We start from the raw sequence: 16,049 nt of genomic DNA on the forward strand, positions 1-16,049 counted from the left end.
CCCATTGCCTTCCTTTCCTATTTACATAACTAACCTCCCACTGCTCATATGCTATCCAGGTGTAATGTATCTCACATAATAAATATGTAGACAGCTGTAATTTAAATGCTACTCAAGTCTTCTCTATACAACTTTTGATTCTGTACTTCAAATGATGGAAACGTAGAGTCCGTAAGAACCACGTATCGAGAACAACTAGGCCTATCAAGCTACCAAAGTCGAGATATTCCTGAAATTACAAATGATTCACACGCAAATGTTTTAACTTGGTACTGTATTCAGTCTCATGCCGTAAGAAGTTAAGGTTAGGCCTTGGTTTTTCTGAACTGACGCATGCGAGACAAACCCGGATCTACGTGAGAGATAGTGAGTGGTTTCTATAACTGTGAGATGCGAGGTCTGCGAACCACGCAGCCATAGAAACCACTCACTATCTCTCGTGTAGTCCGGATTTGTGCGAAGGCTCGCACCTCGCACGTCGCAAGCGTCGGTTCAGAAAAACCAAGGCCTAAGTTGTTCATAGACTATATTGGCGTGACGTCATGTTGGTGCGCGGCACAGGTAGGCCTACTATAAGGGAAAATTTGTATCTTGTTTGTTCTGCAGTTGACGTTCTATTATTGATTCTAAACTTGAACTTGGAGATTGTTGAAAATGCATTCTAGTGATAAATATTGATACTACGATTACCTATCCTACAATTGAATGAATTAATTTTTTATTTTATTCATTTAAATTTATTTATTCATTTTATTTTATTCATCTAAATTTATTTATTTATTTTATATCATTCATCTAAATTTATTTATTTATTTTATTTTATTCATGTAAATTTATTTATTTATTTCATTTTATTCATGTAAATTTATTTATTTATTTCATTTTATTCATGTAAATTTATTCATTTATTTCATTTTATTCCTGTAAATTTATTCATCTATTTCATTTTATTCATCTAAATTTATTTATTTATTTATTTTATTTTATTACTTTAAATTTATTTATTTATTTAATTCATTTAAATTAATTTATTTATTTTATTTAATTCATTTAAATTTATTTATTTATTTTATTTTATTCATTTAAATTTATTTATTTATTTTATTTTATTCATTTAAATTTATTTATTTATTTTACTTTATTCATTTAAATTCATTTATTCATTTTATTTTATTCATTTAAATTTATTTATTCATTTTATTTTATTCATTTAAATTTATTTATTCATTTTATTTTATTCATTTAAATTTATTTATTCATTTTATTTTATTAATTTAATTTTTTTATTCATTTTATTTTATTAATTTAAATTTATTTATACATTTTATTTTATGCATTTAAATTTTTTATTAATTTTATTTTATTCAGTTAAATTTTTTATTCATTTTATTTTATTATTTTAAATTTATTTATTCATTTAAATTTATTTATTCATTTATTTAAATTTATTTATTCGTTTATTCAGATTTATTTATTTATTCGTTTATTCAAATTTATTTATTCATCTATTTAAATTTATTTATTTATCCATTTATTTAAATTTATTCATTTATTAATTTATTTAAATTTATTCATTTATTAATTTATTTAAATTTATTCATTCATTCATTCACACATTTATTTATTTATTTTTACAGGTAGGCCTACTGGCAGGGTTAAGACTAGCCCCTGATACAGCCAGGTTCCATTTAGCGGACGAGTAGCTAATAAATCCTAAAGACCCGGAGTCCTAAACCCTTCCTGTATCAACATCGGAAACCCGTACTACCCTCACGACTTCAATCCAGAGTATTTGTACTATTGCAAATGACAGATGAAATTAGAGGGAAAGTATTGATGGAATAATAGAGGGGAAAGAGGAATATCCCAAGAAAAACCTCTGAAACGTCTGTTTTTCCGTGACAAATTTCATCACAATCTCACCGGAGCTTGGACCCGAGCCGTCTGCATGGAAGACCAGCCCTCTAATGTTCGAGCCACACACGCGACACCACAGATTTCAAACTTCGCACTGGAAGTGAGGCCAGAAGCCGCCATTTTTAAGTGCTAGCAACGTGGATTCGCTTCACAGATTTCTATTATTTACTACAGATCTATATCCTATGCGTGCACTATACACACAGCGTGAGTGTGAAGTTAGGCCTACTACAAAATTGCGCGGTCGTGTACCGTTTCTGGGTGCACAAACTACAGATTTCGTACCAACCTGGATCGTTGACTTCGCATTGGCAAATGAGGCCGGAAGTCGCCTGCTTTAAAGCAGGCAAGGACCTGTGTTGGTTGCAGATTCGTACAACAAAATAGGTCTAATGATTTGTTCTCTACCAACGCAAACTGACCTTATTCACTGTTGTTACTACGAATATAATAGAGGTTGTTCCAGAGTACGGAAATTTATAAATTATGGTTTTTTATTTAACGACGCTCACAACTGCCGAGGTTATATCAGCGTCGCCGGTGTGCCGGAATTTTGTCCCGCAGAAGTTCTCTCACATGCCAGTAAACCTACTGACATGTGCCTGTCGCGTTTAAGCACCCTTAGATGCCATCGACCTAGGTTGGGATCGAACCCGCAATGTCGGGCATAGAAAACCAGCACTCTACAGGCTGCTTCGCCCAGGCCGACTCCAGAGTACTGAAATGATTTAGGATTATTAATAGATTGAGGTAGGCCTATAAACTCTGCATTTTTTTTCCTCATTGTGGAAGCTTGTAAAAATTTGGAGATATTTCGCAACATTTTCTTCTGAACACTGTTCATTCCCTAGAAGAGAGACTGGTAATGTTAGAGGAGAGAAGTGGCAACCATAGCTCAATGTTTTCAAATTGGTGTCTACCTGAATAAACTCCATTCTTTTATGAACATAACTACATTATTATCTTTCAATAAACATATCTAACAACGTTTTTTTAGTTGTAATCTAACGACGCTTCATCAACGTCGATGGGATTGGTGACAGCGAGATTGTACAGGGACATCATTTTATTTTTACTAACATTTTTAATATTAACTTGTCTATACCTCTGGATCAATGTCGTTTGCTACCATTTACGTAAACTATGAAATAATGCGCTTTTGAGTTTGATCATTTTCATTGGGGTTTTGTTTAATCAAAATACAGTAGGCCTACAGTATTAACAGTGAGTGTTTTTACTCACGAACTGAGCTGTCCATATGGACGTATTCATTATGCAGTGTATATTATACTGTCTACAGCACATTAGCGTACACTATAGAGGATGAAGTTAAATTGAAAAGTAATCATAATATGGATATTTAAACACATTTTTTTAAAATGGTGGCCGTTTATTTCGATACAGGCTTCAGTTCTAATATGCATATTATCGCACTATAGACTATTGTACGTAATTCCAATTACCAGGTTCGTACTTCGTATCAGTAACTCATGTTGAAATAATTCTGTACCTACTCTATAAAAAAGTACCTTACGTACTGTAAATTCAATCTTCACTTTGCCCGATCCGAAAAGATAAAATTACTCAGAAATGCTATCTACTGTCCGTCCACGTGGTTACGTCGCAGAGTCGTAGAAAGGGAGGAAATCACGTTACAGTTAATTACTTAACGAGGCCCTTTTATTTAAGTCATTTTAAACAGTTGTATAATATTACGTAGACGTCCAATTCCTAACAGAAATTAATGTTCACAGAAAAGAGCTAAGACAGCCCAGCCACTAGCTGGCGAATAAAAGCTGGTGGGGGAAACCGGGATAGGACGTAGGCAAACGAACGACAGTACCTGTGTGAAAATGATTCAATATTGAAAGCTCTTTCGTCACTGGAAAACGCGAACATATTTTTGGAACGTACTGTTTACTATGACCGTAAGGCTACTATGACTGTATATGAAGTCTTGGATCTCTGTGGAGGTCGGTTGAACTTCATTAGTAGAAGGGGTGGGAGTGAAGTACATTCAAAAACTCAGGTACAATAAAAATTGAAATAAAAATAAAATGATGTCCCTGTATTTGGCGAGATCAGGCCGGGGATGCGCCATAGGTTATCTGACAATCGCCTTATGCTTGGGAAAGCCAGGGAAAATGTCCTAGTCGACCGAGCTACGCCGGTGGCTATCTAACAGAGTTAAACTTCCAAATCTTTCATGACTTTTGAATCACCCTATATATAAATATATTAGACCTATAGCGTGTATGAACTACTGTAGAGCAAGACTTTCTTGGATTTCAGAATGCATATTCTGTAGTCGAGAAGAAGACCTGTAGATAACAATGTATGTGCCTAGTGTTCGTTTAAATTTACCAAATTGTTTCAAGTTCAATGAACTCGAACGCATGTATATAGAGAATTCCAAAGCGTTTCCAGCCGTCCCTCGCAGCCAGAACCACCCATGTCTTCGGCATAAAAAATTAAACCGCCAGAGAAACATGTAGCAATAAGAACATCTGGATATTATTTTAAACGCATTACCGTACAATGTTCACTCTTGTTGACATGTTTGGATATAAAATAAACAGATCGGTTGGGGATACCTTAAAATAAAGTACAAGTAGGAGGAGCACAGAAGCCTTTACAGAGCTTTGTAGGAGGCGGAAGAAAGAATTATGGACATTAATTACAGTTGTTGAAAACAAACAAGCACTCAGCCGTCCGGAAGCAGAACAGAGGGGTTATGCGAGGGTTGCCGCTGATGGCAGTTGAATGGGTTCATAACTTGCGCCGCTCCGCGCCGAGGGGATGATGCATGCAGCAACACATCGCCTGACACTCGGCGCACCTGCATTACGGGAGTCGTTCCAAGGAGAAGCTGGCTCCTTGAACTCAGCACAAACATGCGTCAAAGAAATCTAATTAGTCCGAGTTCTTGCACACCGAGCTGCAAGACCGGTGTGGGAGGCGGGGATTTATTTCACTTTCGATTGAATAGGAATGCGTCTGCTATGCGGTAGACCAGCGCAAAGCTGACAACATAATTACGGATTTCTATAATTGTACTTGGGAACTGTATATAGGCTACGGCTTTAATATGACGAAATAAAGCGACACAGAAAAAAGAGTAGTAGTAGTAGTAGTAGTAGTAGTAGTAGTATTGGTGGTGGTAGTAGTAGTAATAGTAGTAGTAGTAGTAGTAGTAGTAGTAGGTCTAGTAGTAACTTAGGATTGGCGGTAATAATGACAGCAGTAGTAGCAGAAGAGGCAGTAGTAGTGGATGTAGAGGTAGTAGTATTGACAATAGTAGCAACATTGGTAGTAGTAATAGTAGTAGTAGCAGTAGTGTCAGCAGTAGTGACAATAATAGTAGTAATGGCATTACTGGTGGTAATAGTAGTGCAGTAGTAGTGGCAGTAGTGATGATAGTAATAGTACTGGTGGTGGTGGTGGTAGTAGTAGTAGTGGTGGTGGTGGTAGTAGTAGTAACTTAAGAGTGGCGGTAATACTGACACTAGTAGTAGCAGAAGAGGCAGTAGTAGTGGATGTAGAGTTAGTAATAGTGGTAACAGTATTGATAGTAGTAGCAACATTGGTAGTAGTAATAGTAGTAGTAGCAGCAGTAGTGTCAGCAGTAGTGACAATAGTAGTAGTAGTAGTAGTAGGATTACTGTGGTAATAGTAGTGCATTAGTGGTGATAGTAATAGTATTAGTAGTAGTAGTAGTAGTAACTTAGGAGTGGCGGTAATACTGACAGTAGTAGTAGTAGCAGAAGAGGCAATAGCAGTGAATGTAGAGGTAGAAATAGTGGTAACAGTGTTGTTAGTAGTAGCAACAATGGTAGTAGTAATAGTAGTAGTAGCAGTAGTGACAATAGTAGTAGTAGTGGTATTACTGTGGTAATAGTAGTGCGGCAGTAGTGGTGATAGAGTGACAGTTGTGGTCGTAACAGTAGTAATAGTAGTAGTGTTAGTAGTAGCTACAGTATCAGCACTAGCAGCTGTTGGAATACAGCATATTCAATATTTATTTATTTATTTATTTATTTATTTATTTATTTATTTATTTGTCTAGTAGAGTTAAGGACTCCAGGCCTTCTCTTCCACTGAACTGGATGAAACACAAACAACATAAAATATAATAAAAAGTATAATGATAGACAACATTAAGATCGATGGATCGTATACAGAGAGTAAGAGGAAGGCGAAGAATAGGGAAGACTGGAAAACGCTGGGATTGCAGTGAAAAACGTGCTCTTGGTGGCAGGAAAATGTGAGTGAGTGAGTGAGTGAGTGAGTGAGTGAGTGAGTGAGTGAGTGAGTGAGTGAGTGAGTGAGTGAGTGAGTGAGTGAGTGAGTGCATTTTCATATAAATCCGATATCTAGTGACGACAATTTTCATTATAACATCAGGTTCATGGGAAGTTGATTCTTGATTATTGTGGAAAATAGGATATACACATTCTTCAGAGAGATTAGTGGACGGCGCCTGGGAGCTTTGTAGGTAATAACCAAAGCTCGGAACTTGGAGACTTGTGTGTAGTGTGCATGAGTAAGGTTACAGGTACAACGTACACAAAGCTCGCGCTGCAAGTGCTCAGGGACAGTCGTATGCACTAAGAAAGAGGTCACATTGAATGAGAGGAAGACGGACGAGGAAACTGTGTCGTGTCGAAGCCAATGACATTCAGAGAATTACAGATAAACGATCTGTTTGAGGAATTAGAAAATACGTGTTATTCGAATGGATATTATACTAGTTTGAAAATACATTTTTTTAAATTTTAGGTACAGAATTTCGTGGACGAATTCGAAGGACATACATTATTTTCTTCGAATGGAGAGTTTATATTTTGTAAGTTGTGCCACACACAAACTATAAGCTGGAAACCGGCATTCATTGAAAGACATTGCAGTCCCTTAAATTGGTGGGAGATTTGTCCATAGCCATGGATCAAGTAGCAGACGAACCTACCGTAGAACAAATTGAAAACTATTTTTGAGAAAAGTTTAGGATATACTTATCTTTCTCACATACGAGATCAGCTAGCAATTGCTGAAAATCAAACAAAAAACAGTGACAGTGAAAACATTCAGTATTTTAAGTTTGCGCCCGTCACTTCATGTGACTTGGAAATAAGTTTTTCTCGTTTCATATCAGCGGAGAAGTTATGGATCTGAAAACCTTCGAATGTACGTAGTCATACACTGTAATAAAATGTACAGATCAGAACAGTAAATTTGATATATTTCTCATGTTTATTTTTATTACATATATATGGTATAAAATTACGTGTTTCAACCTACCATAATACTATCAATATGTTATTCCAGCCCGAAACCACTTTTACAGCAGACCTGACAGTACCTCCGTGCTGGAACCGGGAGTTTGTTGACATTGAAGTCCCGTCGCTTAGCCACGTGCAAAGACACAAGTCCCCAAGTTCCGAGCTTTGGTAATAACCAGGGAAAGGGATTTGGAGTATTATAAAGAATGGTGAAACGTAGTATAGATATTCGTAGCTCAGTGACTGTCAAGCGAGCTGCGTCACGGCGCATGGAAGAGTACAGTCCACTTCATACAAACTTACACGTAAATATATTTCAGAATAAACAAATGGAATAGCTTAATGACATATAGTGACCTACATACATAATCTGCATTTCTTTTTGAACTACATGTGCTTTTCTTCGCAAGGCACAAGACACCAATAAACAACATTACAAATATACATAGTTAAATATCAACCTCTGCATCTTCGCGTGTCAGTGGACATATTGATGTTGATAGACAGTTGTCTTCTGTATGGAACTCGCCTCTGAATATGTAGATCCAAACGAAATGGCATTTTCAATTAATGCTATGACTTGCTATAATAAATTGTAAATATTATTTTCAAATTTTCAAAATACAACTTTGCTCTGTTGCAAGGAAGGAAATTTTGTAACATGGAAAAACTCCGCTCTCCATCTGCAGAGACAATTAGAGAGTACTTGAAACAAGATACGTCAATTAAATTCACATGTTGAATGACGTCATTGGGACACGTCTTTGTTAGTACATCTGAAATCCGACTAAGAATATCGTATCCATCATTTTTAATCAAAACTTTTTTCATTTTTTCACCAACACGTTTTCCTATTTCACCTTCTACTGCACTCAATTTATTTACAATAGTCCTCATAATATTTATTTGCTCAACTAGTTCTACTCCTGACTTTCCTAATTGAATAATGGCATCCGGTAAATATCCAAAATTTGACTTAATATTCGTGACTTCTTTCTCGATTGTTTTATCATTTAGCAGTTCCTGGCGTATTTGAATCGCAGCCGCGTCATCGGTATCGAAAGACTGGACCACTTTCTTCACAGATTGGAGGTGACGTGCGTAATAATTGCAAGCTTCTAACCATGACCCCCATCTCGTAGGAACTGAACATGGGGGAAGCGACAATTTAGGGAATTGTTTCCTGAATTTTGATACTTGATCTGGAGGTTTTACAAATATAGTCTTTCAATACTGTATTGTTAGTTGATTTCACTTTCGGCATTGTATCTGCACTTCACTACTCTGAACTGCAAACCTGCATGTTGAGGTTCTTATGCGACAACTGTCCCGTTCACCTGTTGTTGACGTGTAGAGACCTGCGAGTATGTCATGGAGAGGAGGACTTGGTATAAAGGGTTGTAAACAAATGACTGTGTAGATGCCAATACTAGCTTTTACTACTCCAAATTCCGTTCCCTAGTAATAACAGAACTTCTTAGCTTGTGAATGGATGAACTGTTTGATTCTTTGAATACCAGTTTCTCTGTGGAGTTGGCTGTTATGGACAAACCAAAGAGAAATGAGTGAGATTCGTTGGACTTTATTTCGAAATGACTGTATGCTTTTGATTTCACTTATTGCTGCTACGTCCCAGACAGAACAGGCACAAAGCACTAGAAGTCATAATAGAGATGTGTAGAGTAGAGTGCAATTTTGTATAGCCTATTTAAGTTTGTTATATGTTTTCGTGATAGACGGCAGTCTAAGTACACTCAGAGATATTTGAAGGGTTCAGAACCATAGTGGGCCAAGCGCCATTTACTAAAACCGTAGAAAACAAGGGCTAAAATGAAGTTATTACCATAATTCAATGAAAACATGTAGCAAGTAATATAAAGTATACGCATTAAAACTAAATGATATGTCAATCTTCATTAAACTATGGTATTCACTTAACTTTAACCTTTGCTTTCTCCGTTTTTAATAAATGGCTCTGAACCTTTCATTTTAGAACTTCAACGTTTTGGTTCCCACAGAGTTACATTGGTTGCAAGATTTATGCGTGAAGGATTAGCAAGATCACAGAAAGTAAATATCAGTGCTGCACATTTATTGTATAGTGATGATGATGATGATGATGATGATGATGATGATGATGATGATGATGATGATGATGATGATGATGATGGTGAGCTCTAAGACACGCCTATCCCAGCTTTACTTCCCTCCAGAGAGAATCTGTATTATCCTAGATCATATATGTAACAGATAGATCATCCCTAAGTTATATAGGGAAGACCAGGTAACTTGATACCCTAAGGGTGAAACCTAACCATTTTTCCCCCATTACTACAAATGCTAGTGGATTATGGTGATTTTCTAGTTTGAAGGTTGAATTTTCTTTTGCCAACTTCGTTTCGAATTTCGATACTGACAAATACTATAAATGGTAGTGATTTTGTAACCGGTATGTTGGCAGCTGAGGCAAATATCGACAATATTTGCCGGTACTGGAGTTCCATGAAATTAAAATTGTACTAGATTTCTCAGCCGGTTACTGGAAGATAGTGAAATTCGAACTTATTAATAATTAATTAATATTAGTATTAATATTAATACATAATAGTTATGTTATGTGTTGCGTTGTGGTTATAATTCAAGAATAGTCAGATAAGTACGAATGAATATAATATACTTGGGCGTGATAATGCACGTGGGTAATGGATAGAAATATTATTTCAAATTTTAATGAATTTCTTTCGTGTTTAGATTTTTATTACTATGTCAAAAAAATGAAATAGTGTTGCAGTGACTCCTCCAAGGAAGAAAATGTGTGGCATTCAGAGTACGCTTCAGAAATCTGCAGTTCACGTGTATAATGAGTTGAAGAAAGAAGATAATGAAGAAGGAATTATGCTAACGGAGACAGCAATTACAACCAGAATAGGACAATTATTAGGAATAAGTATTCTTAAGCATACATTTCAAAGTGGTATTCAGTTTTAGGAGTTTGCACTAATAATTTCATGATTGTGGTCAAACAAAACAAATTTTTAGGTTAGGCCTAATGTTTAATCAAGTCAGTGATTTTCATATTGCCAAACTAAATACATTTAAGATACTGTAATACTGCAGTAGGTGATAGCTTAAATACATTTACAAATTAGACGAACAAGTAATCAAACAGCACGAAAGTAAATTTCCAGTTTTCTCTTTTGGTATTAAATTAACCGTTCAGATCACAATTTACATGCCACATCGGCCGAAGAAAATACAAGTCATATTGTAATTATTAACTTGATATTGCAGCAAATATTACATGAATGTTGGCCTGTTATGGTGCTTAAAAATAATTCAGTTTTATATAATAACTATATAACATACTCTATAAAGCATAGGAACGTTGACTCTGGCTGAATAATTTATTCATGACTGGTCTAAGTAATATTAAATATGGTGTTTCTTCAGAAAAGCTACCCCACCCAAAGTACTTGTTAAGATATAACACTCGAGAGGACGAGGACGCACTACTGGGAAACTAACCATTTCTCTTCGTCCTGGACCTCTCGCATGTTATATTGGTAATTAGTAACAAGTTTGAGGGAGGGACTACAACAATGCATTAGAATATACAGGTAAGTGTCAAAGGATTTTTGTGCTCAAAGTATTTGTGGCTGTGCACTAAAACCACGTGTTCATCACTATGTAAATATCACAGAAATCAATTAAACAAAATAAAATTATGCCTTCTTTGGTGTAGCTTTTCTGGAGAATTACCTAAATATTAGCCTACTTAAACCTATCGTAGACCCAACCTAACATGTTGATCATTTTCTATACATATAGCTGTAAATGTTGGTATTATGCATGAATTTTATGATATAACAATTTTTAGAAGTATTATGTTATTGTTTGTTATTACAGCTTGGCTTAACTACAGCCACGAAAGTGATCAATTCACACAAGGGGACCCCACTCGTGACACCAGGAAAACATAGACTACGTAAACATCCAGTGACTGATGCTGATGATTTTACGAAAGATGCAATTGCGAGATTTATTTATGACAAGTTACATAAAGGTAGGGAAGTTACAGGAATTATTGTGTTGATTTATGCAATGTAATTCTGATATTAGTCATAGGCCTATGTATAAAAATATGTCATAATTTTCATTTACTGTTACAGGGGAAGTACTAACAGCAGCAAAAGTTCTGGAACATATGAATGATGATTATGAAACATATTTATTTAGAGTATCCTTATCATCAGTGAAAAAAATTTTGAAAGAGATGAAATTTCTATGGAGCAAAGGGGATCCTTATACACATGTATGAGAAAGTGATGTTATTCGTTTTTAAGAGAATATATAAGAAATGTGGAGCGTGAGAACCCTAAACCCGTAGTATTCTTGGATGAGACTTGGATTTTTATGAATGGTAAATTTCAATGTATTGTGAGACATTGAGTGATTGAATTTTTTACTAACAAATAGATTAACACTTATGTGGAATATGAAATTGCAATTAATATAGGCTACTAGTAATGAATTCAGGTGGGAACAACATGTTTTGCAATTAATAGTTTCATATTATAACTAGAGGTTAGTTATAAAATTCTTGAACGGTTTTCCTGTCTTTAAAATTTTTGTGTCTCTTAGAGTGTCAATGTGAATTGCTTTTCTCTCTCTGTTTTTTTAAGTATGATCACCCACTTATTCATGAAATAAACCAGGTGAAGTTTCCAGTGACATGAATGGTGTTATTCATAGACCAACAAATGAGGGTGGAAGATTAGATGCCGGAACGAAAGGTGGATTTATACTCGGTAAGTTATATTGATTTATATTTTACATAAATTTGGCAAGAGTAATTTTTTAAATCAGGGTACAAAAATATAAAAATTGGTGACTAAATAAAAACGTGGGAAAGCCTTTCACCAAAGAGGATCTCATGTCATGTCATGTTCTGTTATGTTATGTTTTATTTTCTTTATTTAAATGCTGTGAATTCATGTGACGTAATTATATGCCCAGGTATAATTTTTATTGCAGGTGCTGATTTAATTTTTTCATGCAATTGAAAGAAAAGTCAGGACTACCATAGTGCTATGAATAGCCCTGTAGTTGAGAAGTGGGTGCAAACACAGTTGTTGACCTGAGAACATTAGGGCAATGCGTTATTGTCATGGATAGTGCTGCATATCATAGCAGACTTGTGAAAAATCAGCCAACAACAAAATGGAGGAAAGAACAGCTACTGGTGATTGCAACTGAATATAATAGATTTGTTGTACTAAATGATAAGAGTTGATGGTGTGAAATCACCTTTTGATATTACATTGCAATATTAATTTCCATACTTTACAGTCATTATTATTATTATTATTATTATTATTATTATTATTATTATTATTATTATTATTATTATTATTATTATTATCTTTACTACTACTACTACTACTACTACTACTACTACTACTTATAGATGCTACTTTTTTCTTTCAGGTGAAATTGAATCTACATAAGAATCCTAAAACAACAGAGCCTTGCCAATTACTGTTCTGAAGCTGCCTTGTCTTATGTGTTGTGTCTATATACAATTAATTCTTTCAGTTTTTTTTCCCCTTTAATGTAATGAAGTTGTTGGTTGATTGATACCAAGTGTTCAGCAGTTGATGTCATTTGTTATCTTGCACTCCAATATTTAACCAGATGATTGAAAGCTGTGTAAAGTTAAACAGTCAAGACAATGATCCATATCTTCATTGAGATTTCAGAAATGGCATGGGGAGATTCTGAAATATCAGTTCTTTGTAAATATTTGAGACAATCATGGCCTGTGATAATATGAGTACTGCCACTGTAGATTTTCATAGAAGTTCAGTTATTAAATTAGGTGTATTATTTTTACTATGTATTGTACTATATTTTTGTTTCGCTTAATTGATGAATTATATATGCTGTAAATTGAATAGTAGACTGTAGGTCTATAGCTTAACTGATGAATTGTATGTGCTGTAAATTAAATAGTAGGCTGTATACCACAAGTGATGAATTGTTTATGCTTGTAATGTGAAGTAATTTGCATGGTATTTATTATCAGTTTCTGTATATTTCAACTGATTGAATTGTTTATACTTTTAAATTGAATTAACTTGCTTGCTATGTATTATATTTTATAGCTTAACTGATGAATAATTGTTTAGGTTTGTCAATTTAATAATCTGAGTGCCATGTACTTCATATTTTTAGTGGAGCCACCAATGTAGCTTAGTCGGTAGACTCGTTGGCCTGCAAATTCAGAGCTGCACTCGAGGGTAGTTTGGATCCCCCATTTTGGTCTGATTAGTTGGTTTCTTCTGAGGATTTTCCTCCATCGTGGAGCAGACGCCGGATGGCCTATTGCAATTTTTTCATTTGCTTTAGAATCATTCCGATTTTTGTTACCACATTGTCATGTTCTGATCTTGTTATTCTTTTAACAGTGTGGTAAGATGCAGGTATAGATAACCTTACAGTAATTTTGCTACCTTTCAGCTACCTCATTACCTCCCACTCCATAAAGTTCATGGATCCACGGAAGTACCAGTCGTCGATGTAATTCGACCATTTTGCTTAAAATATTAAAACACTGTAAAATATTGAGATTTCATGCTGTTACGTCCATTACTGCAGCAAGAACATCTGATTTTGAATCTGATAGTATGACAGCCTTCTCAGATTTATGAAGTCGATACTGGAGATTTTGTAAGCTTAAAAGTGTATCTAAATTTTCACTATCAAAATTAGTCAGTGTTTGAAGTAAGTAAGTTAGTTAGTTAGTTAGTTAGTGGCGTTTAAAAAGGGCGCGTCAGCTACTGTGGCTATTTGCGCCCTTATCTAAAATCTTTCACTAAACACAAACACAATACAATAACCAGAATGTTTAAAAAGCTAAAAAGCGTTGTCACGGTTAAAATGGGGCAAACAAGTGTTTGAATATAATTCCCTGTAAAAGGGAATATACTGGTATTGTACTACAACACCACTACATCTATGGCTTGGTAAACAGGATCCATCTATAAAAAATACTGTATGTAGTCACTCACTGACCAGATCATTTATCGTTTCTAATGATTTTTAAAATGTCTGGAGAAGTATCACATTTCTTAACATCATCTGTTAAAGTTAACTTATATAGGGGAGACTGTTGTACCTTTAGCATAGTGTACCTTTGAACATTTTTTGTTTTTAAATTTTTGCTGTTACCTAGAGGACTCAAACTGAAGTAGATTGTAGAGAAAGCCGCTAAGTAGCTCTGGTCGTAGTTTTAGTTTGATTTATTGCAAAGTGTGAGTTCCGTGGACAAAAGAAATTTTTTAGTACAAAAAGTAAACATTTCGTTCATTGATGTATTTTTTCTAACATAAAACCAGATTGCATTTGTTAATATCTTTCAAGTACGGTGTGTTCCCTATCATCTGGTGAGTAATAACATATTTTAATTTACATGATTTATTCGAATCTCTAGTTTTGGGAGCCATATTTGTTTAAACGTGCACCCTCTTGTACCTTTGAACACAAAACATCTTGTACCATGGAACATGTTCCAAATTACACGATACTATCGGTTTTTGTTTTTCTTTTATTTTAAGGTCATGTCACGAAGTAAGTCTGGAATTAAAGAGGTCCCCAATTGATTCGGATGCCTTGAAGAAAGCTGTTGAAGCAGTTATTGCTTCTCCACGAAATAAAATATAAATCAGAGAATCCTGCTCTAGTTTATGATTGAAAATACATTTTAAATATGATTGTCAGTTTTTACAGCTATATTCCCACCTATATTCCATGTGTTCCAACTTACAAGAGGGTATGTTCCAAGGTACATGATCCTGTTGTACCTTTGAACACATTACATATCTCCTCATTTTATTTTTTCCAATCTTAATAGATATGTAAAACAGGAAAATACATACAGGAAGTTGTAAAGGAATCTTCAATAATTATTTCAAGCATTTCTTCATTAAAAAACTTTCATTTCCCAAAATTAAAAAAAATAAAATGTGAAAAGTGTTTAAAGGTACAACAGTCTCCCCTACTATTCATTTTGAAATAACTTGGGATTGTGTTTTATTAGTAAAGTTTCCCTTAATTGAGCAAGTTTGAGTTCTCCAAGTAGAGTCAAAAAGTCTGTTGGGATTTTGGCTCAGTTTATTAATATTTGTGGACTGTGATTTTTTGTTCTAGACAACCATATTATCTGCAAATGATGAGATTATCATAAGATCTATTTCTTTAGTTAGACCATCGACATTAATATTGGAAAATGTATTCCTGAAAACAACAATGTGGGAAGCCTAGATGAATCTGTCTCTATTTACATATTTGTGACAATGAATCAAATAATCAAGTCACTGACCCAGTGTAACACTTTATCATGGACACCCTAAGTTTGCAATTTCTTAAGTGATTTATATCTACAGAGCCATATGATCCTTGAAAATAAATTAAAATTGTTAAGTTGTTTTGTTTTCTGTTTAAAATATCTTTAATATCTTGACTAAAATTTAAAATCTGTCCATTTGTTGAATGCAATTCTCTAAAGTCAACCCAATAAAATGAAAGTTAGTTACTAGATTCCAGGAACCAATTCAATCTATGAAATCATCTCTTCCATAATTTTGGCTATCATACTAGTAAGAGGTATCTGTCGATAACTCGAAAAGATATTAGTTGAATAATTGCTTTTCAAAATTGATGTTATGATAGATTTTCTCCAGACAGATATTGTATTTTAGATGAGATTACAAGATAAAAGTAGTGAGTTTGCTTGTTTGCCAACATGTTTAAGAAAATCAGCATGTGTATTGTCTGGACTTGGAGATGTTTTGG

At 34.5% G+C, this 16,049-nt stretch overlaps 1 protein-coding gene and 1 long non-coding RNA gene across 6 annotated transcripts in view; one reads left to right on the plus strand and one right to left on the minus strand.

The window, feature by feature from the left end:
* Ppn (proteoglycan-like sulfated glycoprotein papilin) overlaps positions 1 to 16,049 on the minus strand; it is a 743,946-nt gene that overhangs the window by 289,479 nt on the left and 438,418 nt on the right. The gene's annotated exons all lie outside the window — the stretch shown is intronic.
* On the plus strand, positions 9,726 to 15,055 carry LOC138693414 (uncharacterized). Its single transcript, XR_011330303.1, has 5 exons — positions 9,726 to 11,259; positions 11,366 to 11,616; positions 11,879 to 12,004; positions 12,231 to 12,438; positions 12,684 to 15,055. It is a non-coding gene; the product is annotated as an uncharacterized lncRNA (long non-coding RNA).

The sequence above is a fragment of the Periplaneta americana genome, chromosome 17 (genome assembly GCF_040183065.1).
Source record: "Periplaneta americana isolate PAMFEO1 chromosome 17, P.americana_PAMFEO1_priV1, whole genome shotgun sequence".
Taxonomy (NCBI): Eukaryota; Metazoa; Arthropoda; class Insecta; order Blattodea; family Blattidae; genus Periplaneta; species Periplaneta americana.